Raw genomic sequence first — 12,433 nt, forward strand, 5'->3', positions numbered from 1 at the left:
TGTCTGAAATATACCCCTCTATTAGCTTGTTTCATAGAGAAAAGAGGGGGATCTAGAAAAGTTCAAATCTGTTAGCGCCATATGTTGCATCATAAGATTGCTACTGCAAAGAAAACAACTAACAGAGGATATTAAACATATAACAACTATTGGTGGTGTTCAAGAGTTTGTGCTGACTAATAAAAGACTTCAGAGGTGTACAAACTGGATGCTCTCTCGCAAAGCATATATGCTACAGCAAGATGCTAAAGCTAGACAAAAAGCAATATGTAATAAAAGAATGGAGGAGATCTGGCAATTTATCAATAACTAACCCAAACAAGCAGTTCAAACAAACGCTGTATCAGAGACAGCTTGGGTTGCACATTTTGCCTGACAGGAGGACAGGAAAATGAACCCTTTTTTAAGTAAATGCAAAATTTGGAACTTGCAAATCGATAAAGATGACATCATCAATTTGATTAAAAAAGCGAGTAGCTCAAGGGCTGCTGGGCCTGATGGGCTTTCAGATGCAATGTTAAGAAAAGATCCTGTGCTTTTGGCAGAGTTCCTTTGGTTATTGTTTGATCAAGTAAGCCTGATGTTCCAGGTCTGTGGAAAACGGCTATAATAATTCCCATATTTAAGAAAGGCAGTAGAGCGGACCAAAAAAATTACTGCCCAATTTCCTTTTTTGGATGTGGCTGGTAAATTGTTTGAATCGATATTGTTGAGCCAGTTATTAAAGTGGATCGAAAACTCTAATCAGAGAGATTACTTTCAAACTGGTTTTGTTGAAGGGGCAGAAACTAGTGTAAACCCTTTCTTCCTGAGTATTTTTAAAAGCAGATTGTTGCATTCAAAGAGAAAAGAGTTTTTGGCCTTTATCGATTTCGCACATGCCTTCGATTGTGTAGGTAGGAATCTACTATGGTTAAAGATGACTAAATGGGACTGTCCAGAAGATCTGATCATGTGGCCCCTGGAACGTGCATCTGTTACTGGTTGGGATTACACTAGAATAATTCTGAGTCCAAATAAACGGACACACTCAAGAAGATGGCAAGTTAATGTTTTAGTAGCAATTATCTAAAACAAGGAGGTTACAACAAACATCAACGGATGTACGCTCAGTTTCTCAACAATTTCCACAAAAAAAGAAATGTTATACTTCATTATGTATCAGAGTGACATCATACTGCATGGCAATAGTGAAAAACCTATCAAGGGTCGCGATTGGTTAAGGGAGACATCTCGATATACAATCATATAGGAGCTAGGATTGTTACTGGCTGTCCAGTATTAGGCGGACAATTTATGCCTACCCCTTCATACTTGTCATTTTAAGACAAATCAGTTATACTGTGTTTCATTGGTTTCACAAGCTATAAGGTCCTTCGTTGTACGGAATCATACAATTGGTTGGCATGCATGTGCCATATCTGGAACAAGCTACAACACCACCCAATTAGCCCAACATCTCTCATCACCCTTGCCTTCTGCCATGCAATTGTCTTTGCACTTGGCCTTGAAGAGTATTCTCGTCCTGGGGATGCATGGGAGTGAAGGCACTCGCTATCGTAACTGGAACTCCAAGTTCAAACTCTATTTCCATCCTTGACTCACGTGACAAGAGACCACGATTTGGTTAATTCTGCTGCTTTTAAATGCTTTAAATGAATTTAAACTTGGCATCCTTTGTGTTCTTTCTTGCACCTTAACGTGAGAGGATTCATCCTCGGCACACTAGTTCTTCTTCAGAATAAATAGCTGACCTCGACTTCTTAGTTCTTGACTTCAGGCCAGACAGCCTCTCCACGCAGCCCCACTAGCCTGCCATTGTACTGCGACACAGCTTTTCATTAATTTGCAATGATTCCTTGTCTTACTATTTCATGATACCAATGTCCAGTTTCTATACAATGGCGGCTTCGCCTGCATTCTATTCACTACTTATAGTTAGCCCATACAATGACTTCATCTATGTTGCGTTTCAATGTCTGTACATTCTTCATGCTTCTGATTTCAGCAGAGCTTTTTACCATGCAATCTTTTTCTTTTACACTCAAGAGTTTACTTGAGTCTTTACTTCATCCTTTCTCCTCAAGGAACCATACATCATCTTCATTCAGTATCTCGGGACGTCGTGCACACTTTCTTATGATGTCAATCGTTCATTTTCTTAGCTCTTTCTCATATTCCTTCAGGGAGTTGTTCCTGCAGTCCATCATTACCTCATGGGTACATTTGATATGTTGTCTCAATGGATATCTCCTTCCAAATAGTTGCTCCAGTATTGGAACGATAGCTGGTGTCAGACAAGGCATAGTCTCATGTCTCAAACGCAAAGGAGGTATGGGGTGGGATCTCCTGTGGATGTACACACCTGCTCCTCTACATTCTCCCCTCTGGTCGAGTCCTCGACTACCTCCTCAAGTTTTCTTGCTTCTTTGTATCTTCTCTTGAAGAAGGGCTTCTTGAGTATCCATATCTTCATCACCCCCTTGAAGGTGCCCTCATTTTCAACGTGTTCATCCACACTCCAGGTCATGTAATTGCATGCTCCACTTGGGGTTCAGAAGACCCAATGTCCCAAGTAATTCTTATGATCCTCTGGATACCAGAATTTTGTTCCTTCGGGTGCCTCAATGCTTGCTCTAATACGATCTCTAAGGGCACTATCGGCCAGCACATTGTCTTCTGGTTCATCCTTTGTGTCAATCATGATCTTCATTCGCACTGCTTTCTTTGCAGTTTCCTGGCATTGTCCAGTTATTATCCTTCTGATACACAATCCAAAATATATTATCACCAATACTGCTCCACGGAACTTGAATCCATTTTCAATCCATTAAGGAATCCATGAAAACAGGAGTGAGGACCAACTGTCATCTCCAAAGGCCTCTGTCACTTCCTCCATTTTTATGCGTAGTTCTGTCAACATTGATATAGCATCCGTCAAAGTCCTGTTCCTGCCGTTGTGAGATGGTATGAATGTACAACATGATGGCCTGACCTTGGCTCAAACACCTCCTTCCATTGCTGTTATCATGTCGAGGACATACCTATTCTGGAGGGTAATCAACATTTTGGACCTCAGCCCTTCTTTTATGGCGTTAAATCCTTTTCTAGTGTCATTGATTGTTTGCAGCAGTTCCCACCTGGTGATCTGTAGCCATTTGGCATTCACCACTGTTTGAATTCCAGGCATGAACATAGATGTCATTATTATAGCAGTTTTGCTGAACATCTTGTGCTCATCAGGAATGTCTTCATAAGCCTTTAGAGATTTTGGTGAGAAATAATTCTCTCTCCTCATCTGCTGGAGTTCAAGTGACCTTCTTTTTCGCAGGTGCTCATCCACTTTTGGAAATCCTTCAATTTTCAGATCACTCTGAGGAATCACCAATGCTGGAACATGGACGAATACCAAGGAACACACGCCACCCCAATTCCTGAGCAGTTTCATAAATGCTCTAGATCCGCAGGCCCATTATCAATCCATTAAGACAGCCATCCCTCTACTCATTCCTGGAACATCAGTTATGTTTTTGCACCCTTTATTATGTCCAACTCTGTTTTCCCTTGCTCAAAAAGCACAGTGTTGCATTAGCCAATGGGACTACAGCCATTGGGCCTGATTCGTCTTCCACCCATGTGAGCCGTTTAGAGTACTTGGCCCATTATTTTAGACACTCATCATTCACCTTCTGCTCCTCGTGCACTGCTTCCTTCCTCAGCAGATGAGCTGCACAGGACTTCAATCCATCTGGTCATACTCGCTCGTCCATAGATTAGCAGCTGTGAATGCTCCTCTAATAGTACATGCTGCTAGATGACTGAGGCACTTCGCATCTTGCACCAACATCTCTTTTGAAATGAAGGTTCTTACTGTTCTCATGCTATAGGGGTTGAGAGAGCAGACATAGCAGCTCTCTCCCTCACCTTTCTCATGTGTTGGTACCACATGTTATTCCCCAAGTGAGCCGAACCATCAAGATGGGTATTTATTCCCTGATTATCTTCTTCTACATTCCTCGTATGCCATTTTACGTGGCCAAAGTGGTCAAAGAAATTATCATAATTTGTACTCATACTAGGAAAAATCACGGGTGTCGTGTTTTCAATTACAATAATAAATACTTTGAAATGTAAGGTTCAGAAAGAAGAAGAAAATGCACAGGCATATATATATTAGGCATAAAAGTCTAGAAAAACATTTGGTGTTCCATACCAATACTCGCTGAACTTGCACTCTATCTATAACCACATCATCTTCTTCCCGAATCATTTTAATGCACATGCTCAATTTACATTCATAGTTGCACAATCTGCTCAATTATCACAAGAACAAGTCTTCTTATAACTGGACAATTTTTTGGGTAATGGAGAAAGGTGTGAATATTAACATCTTTCCTAATGAGATTGGGTATGACTTTATGAACACAAAAATTGCAACTATAATCTCAAGGGTTATCGCTATCGGTTGGTAACATATATTATTTTTTTTAAATAGATAGTTTCCCAAAAATGAATCTGTGTATTGAATTCTCTTCCAATTTCTAATCCGGAACTGACGTTAAGGCATAGTACTGATGCACTTTTCATTTTTTCATCAAATCTCTAGAAAGTACTTTTAGCCTCTGTAATTCTCTGCAAGTCCATGCACTTCCTGCTCTGAATTTATAAGAAGTGCCCCATTAATTCCAGTCCAAATGAAATGTGTGCTAACCACACACCGTTTTATCGTCCTTTTTCTTTGTCATTGATTGAGTCTGCACACGCAGCAATTCTTCTTTTTGTCTGGCTTCTTGGTCAATGGGTGCTGCCGGGAGCGTCTCGCCTTTGTAGAGCTGCACATCACACAAATGTAACCAAGCTCTTCTTCCTGATATCCTAGCTGCAGTAGGGGAAATGTCCTCAACACAAAAATGACCATTAAATCTCAGTTCATGCCATATATGAGTACAATTCTTTATAAGAACTTGGTCTCCAATACACAACTTTGGTGGCAGCAATAATTCACTTGGTTCGGTTACTGGGCCGTCCTCTTCTGTGTTTTCCAACCCCTCCCTTCGATGCTTCACTTGATCTGCAATGAAAGATACACTGGTAGTCATACATGTCAAATAATCATGCATTTCATCACCTAGAGCCTGTGCTACACTCTCGCCATCACTCCTGACTCTAGATGCAATGCCCTGTTACTAACTCATGGGGCGTAAAATGATGATCTGAACATGGCTGGTTTTGAAGGGCATACAAGGCTAGGGGTAGGCAGTATAGCCATCAGTTTTTCAAAGTTAATCTGATCTTGGCTATCCTTTCTTTTAGGAGGCTGTTGTGTCTCTCACATAACCAGTTTGCTTGTGGATGATAAGCAGAAGAAAACATAGGTTTAAAACTCAGTAGAAGTCCCATTTGTTCAAATAGCTCATTGACAAAATGTGGCCCATTATCTGACCTCAATATTTCACACACACCCCATCTTGGAAATATTTTTCGCAATAGAAACTTCACTGCACAGGTGGCATCAGGATGTGTACAAGGACCTGCCTCGATCCATCGAGAAAAGGGACATACCACCACTAATAAATACCTATATCCATTACATGTCAGTAGCACATCAACGTAGTCAACATACAAATGCTGAAATTGCCCATTTGGATGGGATATTACTCCTCTGATTGTTCTTAGTGTATACCCAGCTGTAAGCTTCTGATACACGATGCAATTCACAATGAACTGTGCAGCGTGTTCCAATAGATTGGGAGCAAACCAGTCTTCTGCATTGTTAGCAGCAAGACATTCTTGGGTTATTTGTGCAGGGTAATGCAACTGCTCGAGTGTGACATTCAACAATGTCGCTGGCATAACTGGCTTTCCAGTGCTATCCTCTCTCCATTAGGCTTCTGTGGGGGATAAAGAACTCCCCCCAAGTTTCCATAACTCCTGTTCTTCTTGTGGGGCTCTACCCTGAATCTCTGTTAGTTGTGTAATCCTTCTTATACTCACATACTTCTATTCAATACTTCTTTGATATTCTCAGTATCAAAATTTAAAATTTCAGATGAATAGACAACCCTTTTGGCTTCCAAATCTGCGGCTTTGTTTCCGCACGAGATAAAGTCTATTTATTTAGTATGTGCTGAGCATTTTACAACCGCTATGGCTACTGGGAGTTGTAGTCCCTTAATGAACCTGTCCAATAAAGATGCATGTTGCACTGGAGTGCCGCCTGTGCAGACATAACCCATCTTTGTTTTATTTTTTTATTATTGTATTTATCCAGTTTTCTGGATTTTAACAAAGGCTCGGTTTTGTCAGACGATTACTTGGGCTGACACCCCTTGTGAGCACTGCGCTAAGGCGTCCTGTAGAATTTTTGCTGCTGCAATGGACCAGTTTGTTTGCTGGCCGCTGATTAGACGGACCCACCATGTTTCCTCTTCACTCACGACATGAGTTTCCAGGAGTGGGTGTAGGTAAGTTTGTCGGGCCTGTTCGGTCCCAGGACACTGGAGTAGCAGATGTCTAACTGTTTCTGTGTCGGCTTTGCAGAGACGGCAGATTTTGGAGGGCGACTGACCTCTCATGAACAGGATCTCGTTGGTATGTAGCAAGTTTAGACGTGCTCTTAGGAGGAATTGCCGCAATGGTTTGCTTGGGAATCTTCTGAATAGTTGTGTTGTTTGGTTTAACTTCTTTGGGCTTTGGGGAAAAAGAGCCAGTGTGTTGTTTCCTTTGGCGCTCTCTTGGGTGTCAATCCAGTCCGCCTCTTCCAGTTTTTTTTTTATTTTGTTTGGATTCTTGATGAGATCCTCGTTGGAGCATCCAATTTCAGCCAACTTCGATTGTATTTGCTCAGCCCATTTGACAATCATCCTGCAAGTGCCTGCTTTGATCTCCAGGTCCATCCTTTTCCAGCGTGACAGCCCGGCATGTACGGTTTTCATCACATAGGCATAGTCCCTGTACACCGTCACTTCTGGATCTTTATGTTTCTTGAGCGCAAAAATAAGCGCTACTAATTCTGCCGCTTGTGCTGAAAAGTGAAACGGTAGTCTTGCATTCACCACTACCTCAAATTCAACATTTAATCTGTGTCTTACAACTGCGGATCCTGAATGCCTCTCCCCAGCAGTTTGGTAAATTTTCAAAGAATCATCAATAAGAGAATCTCCCCTCCCGCTGGAGCATTTTCTTTCACCTGGGGTATATCATCATAAAATTCAACATCATTTGAGCAGTCATGCACGTGATCACCTTCTTTTACAGATTCAGCTACAAACGTGACTGGGTTCACTATTTTACATCTCACTATTTTAATCACTGGATTAGAGATCATCCCATCGTATGCAGATGCTCTTTGTGGCATCAATGTACCTTTGGGTTTCTATAGAATGGCAAATAAGGTGTGCTCCACGTATAGAGTATGGAACAGCCCATGGTAATATTTGTGGATTCTCAATTACAAATGCGGCAGCAGCCAATGATTGCTTGCATGGAAAATGTCCTCTCATAACTGGGTCTATCCCACTGTAATACGCCAAAGGTTTATACCCTAGGGTTGTTCTTTGTGTGCATACAGCTCTCCTTACTGGTCCATTGGTAAGTGAAAACAAATAAAATTCTTCACTATAATTGGGAATTCCTAAAACGTTTTAATTCCTCCAATCCTACCTTAATTTCTTCAGTCCATTCTATCTTGTGTGATGTGTGATCCTGGGCAAAGCTCTCTCGTGTTTGTGTACTGTATGGCGGTGGATAAGCTGTCCATTTTGTTGCACGTTTCTTCTGCTTCTACATACACGTGCAATATGCCCTGTCATCCCACAATTCTAACATACTGGGGTTGGCCCTCTGGCAAACACACCATTATTTCCTCCCTGAGTATTCTGACTCTGGGCATTTTGAAATCCACCTTGGGTGTTCTGAAATCCACCTTGGTCCACTTTGATCCGCTGGGTGTGTATTATTCACCTGTGATGCATTTCTTGCGTCTGCACTCCTTCTCCACTTGTCAATACTGCCCCTTCTACAGTACATTTTGACAACTTTTTGAACTAGCTTAGCTTCCTCAATCTTCCTGTTCTCATCTTTCTTTCTGTTCTTTTGTCCCTGTACCTGTTCTGGCAACCCCTGACACAAAATGTGATAGAATAGCGCCACTGTTTATTCCCAAGGCTCACACGTCTCAAGCTGCCATCTCTCTTAAATATCCTGAATATAAGCAATAGGGTCTGCATCATCTTTAATTTTACATGTCATAATTGCACCCATATCATACATATCAGGATACTGTACCCTGAGAGCCCTCCAAACATCTGGCCTGCAATTATTGAATGCCACTCCATATGTGCTGTGTTTTGTGCTGGCACATTCGCATATCCCGCTCATCTCCATATGTCATCAGCTCTCTCTCCAAGAATAGCTTCCAACAGACTTTTATATCCCCCATGGCTAACATACGTATTTCCCTCTCCCATTTTCTGTAATTCATATATCCACTGGCCAGCCCCTGAAGTCAAACTAGGTGACTTGCATTTTAAGTTATACTTATCCTGCTCATGCCACGGAATATATTGCAGCCTTGCTCCCCGCTTCTCTAGCAAGGAGAACTGTGAGAACCCCATCCCATAATCCTCATTATTTGTTTACCTAACGCAGGGGTAATCATCCCTATTCCTCTTCATGCTGGTAATTACCGTAACCTACTCACATAGGGTGGGGATTCTCCCCCACACTACATGATTGTCTTCAGGAAAGTTTGGTACATGGTGTTGGATCTGGTGTTCTCTCCTTAGGGTGTTCCAGATCAGACCATCTTACTTCCTTATCGAAATGTTGACTTCCCAGGGGGACGCATGTACCCCCCTCTTCTATCTCATGACCTGACTCTCTTTCCTCGTCTGACATTGCTAGACCCCAACTGGTGTGACTATCATCCTCCTCTTCTCTATCTTAATTTAATCTACTCAAAGCCAATGCTCTGTGTTCATCTCTGAACATGTTCCCTCCTCATCCCATGGTTTTGGTATCACAGATTGTTTGCTGCTCCCTTGCGTTCTGTACTCTATGTTCTGCCTCATTTTCTGATATATTTTGACAATTATCTCTCTGATTCTTTCTTCATCATATCTTTCCTCTTCCTGTGCTACTTTAAGTATTTCTTGACTCTTTTCTTTCATTGGGAGGACTTCACTTATCGTGTCCCATCGTCCCTGTATTTCATCCCTCGGTCTTACTCGTTCCTCAAGAACGAGAATGGCATCAGACCTTGCTGCCTTCTATTCTGTTCTATTCCTTTTATCACCTCCCTTCACTCTCTCAAATCTTTCCTTGCCCTCTTTTATTCTTGCTTTTGTGCTTCCCTTCTTATTTCTTCCCTTTGTTGTTCTTCTTCTCTGTAATCTTTTTCCTTCACTCGTAGTGTCTCTTCTTCCTCTCCCTTTCTTCTATTTTCTTTTTACTGTCATACTTCCTTTGTTCCTCTGCCCGTTTTTCATTTTTTTCTTGTTCTTCTCTATGTATCTGCTCCCATTGTTCCCTGCTTTTCCTTCCTTGCTCATCCTCCCTCAACCGCTTTTCTCATTCTCTATCCTTCTTTTCTTGCTTGTCCTTGTCTTCCCTTTGCCCAACCTCCTCGATGCTCTCCCCATCTAACTTGAGTAAATCTGTCCTCCGATCCAGTCATTCTGTACAAGCGTTACCTCATCAGCCCTATCCTTTTCTCCTTTCCATCTCTTAATTTCTCTGTCTATATCTGTTGATATATTCGATCTCTCGCCTCTTTCTTCTTTATCTTGTATGAACATACAGGCATCTTCCTTCCTTGTGCTCTGTTCTGGACTGTCATCACTCCTATAAGCGGGGAGTTCATACGTTGGGTTACCATACCCCACCGCTGCTTTTAATTCCTTTTAAGAGTAAAATCATGTCTCCTCTGTATCTGCGCTCTTAATCGCGGATGGAGTAAGAGTAGTCCAGGACTCAATGCCCTCCCCTTTATGCTGATTAAGCAGCCACTCCTCCAATAATGGGTCCTCTTTCTGCTCTTGGTACATTTTCCAAAGTTCTAAAACTGCCAGTCTTTTCTCTAATTTCTTCCCTGTGTACGCAGTGTGCACATATGTCGTCATGTGTTATAATACTGCCTTTGACAATGATCCCCCCTGCAGCCATGGCATGAACCTTTTAACAGCTGTGCCCTTTACCCATTCTGCACGGTACTGTTTAAGGTTGGACACATGTTGTGGTAATGTTTTACAAAGGTGCATAAGAGGAGTGTCCACCATAATGACAAGTCACAATTAACTGTTGATACTTACCAGGTCGTTAATAACTCTCTACCTATCTCAAAGCTTATTGCTCAACACTTTTAATATCAAAACAATAAATATGAGCAAGTACCATCAATCACCGCTCAATCCTCTTTTGTTTCAATAACCTATCTGTCTTCTGATTGGCACTAATCGTTTACTTCACTTAACTCAAAACAATGTTACTTCCAACTTTTGCAGCTTATTACCTCTCGGAACTTCATACATCAAAACATTCTCAAAATAATAACACAATACACATTAATAAGTCTTGTGATCACCTTCCCTTTTCCCTATAATCATTTATAGTAAGAGATATTCATTCCTCACCTCCACTTATATTACCCCGTACAGAGTTTAAGACGTCACCTTACACCGTCCTGACTCTGCATATTCTCTCTCTTTATATTCTGACTGGATTTTGAGATGTCTTTTTCTATCTCCCTTGAACTAGGATTACCTTTATCTACACAAAATGTCCTGTTACCCAAAAATATCACAATCCTGCCCCTTTACATTGCCATTTCCCTTAGTCTACTGACATCCGTTTAATCAACTCAAGGCCTTCGGTATCAACTCCTCCTCCAATCCAACCACTTTCTTTTCTGCCGGTAGAGCACCCGTGGAAACCGAGCAGGGATATTTTCAAAGAGCGACCTGCCCACTGTCTCGGTTCTTCTTGCAAGTTAATTTCTATCGGCCGCTCTCCACAGGAAACTCCATGACCTTCCAGCTAATGGCCAAGGATGCCTGATCGTCCGAAACTCTTAATTCAAAATCGTTCAGATCTGAAACCATCTGCACTGCTACCACATGAGCATATGGCCCTTGGATTGTGCATTTGTTACTGGATGGGATTACACCATAATAATTCTGAGATCAAATAACCGTAAAAACTAACGAAAATGGCAAGGTACTGTTTTATTAACGATTATCTAAAACAGGGAGGTTACAACGAACATCAAAGGACGTATGCTCAGTCTCTCAATGATTTCCCCAAAAAATACAATTTATAAACTCCATTATGCGTCAGAGTGACATCATACTATGTGGCAATAGTGAAAAACCTATCAAGGGTTGAGATTGGTTAAGGGAGACATCTAGATATACAATAATATAGGAGCTAGGATTGTTATTGGCTGTCCAATGTCAGGTGAACAACTTCTGCCTACCTCTTCATATGGGTAATTTTAAGACAAATCAGTTACACTGTGTTTCATTGGTTTCTCAAGCTATGAGGTCCTTCATTATATGGACTAATACAATTGGTTGGGATGCTTGTGCCATGTCTGGAACATTCAGTTCAATTAGCAGCACGTAATCCAAGGCCCCGGTGCCAGGAGATAGGACATGAACCTACCTCACCACCCATTTAGCACAATATCTCTCATCAGCCATGCCTCCTGCCATGAAATTGTCTTTGTACTTGGCCTTGCAGAGTATTCTCATCCTGGGAATGCACTCGCTATCGTATCTGGAACTCCAAGTTCAACCTATATTTCCATCCTTGACTCACGAGACAAGAGACCACGATTTGGTTCATTCTGTAGCTTTTAAATGCTTTAAATGAATGAAAACTTGTCATCCTTTGTGTTCTTTCTTGCACCTTAATGTGGGAGTAGTGTTCAGGAGGCCTTGGACTCCCCTGTGCTCTTCTGTAACTCTGCTGGGCTCTTCTAGGCTCTGCTAGGTTCTGCTGGGCTCTCCTGGGCTCTCAACACTCAGAAAAATACTCAGATAGCATACCATGAGACAGAGGCAGGCTTTTTCAGGGACATCAGGTTTATTCAGGCCAGAACGACACACACAATGCATCATGTAAATTACAGGAACTCAGCCCCAGTCCTAAAGTCAGAGCTGTTTTTATACTTTTTCTGAGTGTGAAAACTAGCCCCCACCTTTTTTTAAAGTAAAGCTTTCCATTGACATTAATCTTAAACCTAGCAATTAGTCATTCTATGCTTAAACTTCAATTTGAGATACATTTTGCCACTCGCCACTGGATTTCCAGTTGTAGCTACCCTCATTTGGGCAGGCAGCTGCTTTCTTTTGCTAAGAAACCCAGACATCTGCATAGTTAGCTGTCTTGTCCCGGACTGTTATCTGATTCCACAGGGAACATTGTCAGATTA

General features: G+C 41.7%; 1 protein-coding gene across 2 annotated transcripts in view; it reads left to right on the forward strand.

The window, feature by feature from the left end:
* Nucleotides 1-12,433, forward strand: part of NECAB1 (N-terminal EF-hand calcium binding protein 1) — a 1,669,886-nt gene that overhangs the window by 1,161,588 nt on the left and 495,865 nt on the right. The gene's annotated exons all lie outside the window — the stretch shown is intronic.

Source organism: Ambystoma mexicanum, chromosome 5q, assembly GCF_040938575.1.
Source record: "Ambystoma mexicanum isolate Mex_15411 chromosome 5q, UKY_AmexF1_1, whole genome shotgun sequence".
NCBI lineage: Eukaryota > Metazoa > Chordata > Amphibia > Caudata > Ambystomatidae > Ambystoma > Ambystoma mexicanum.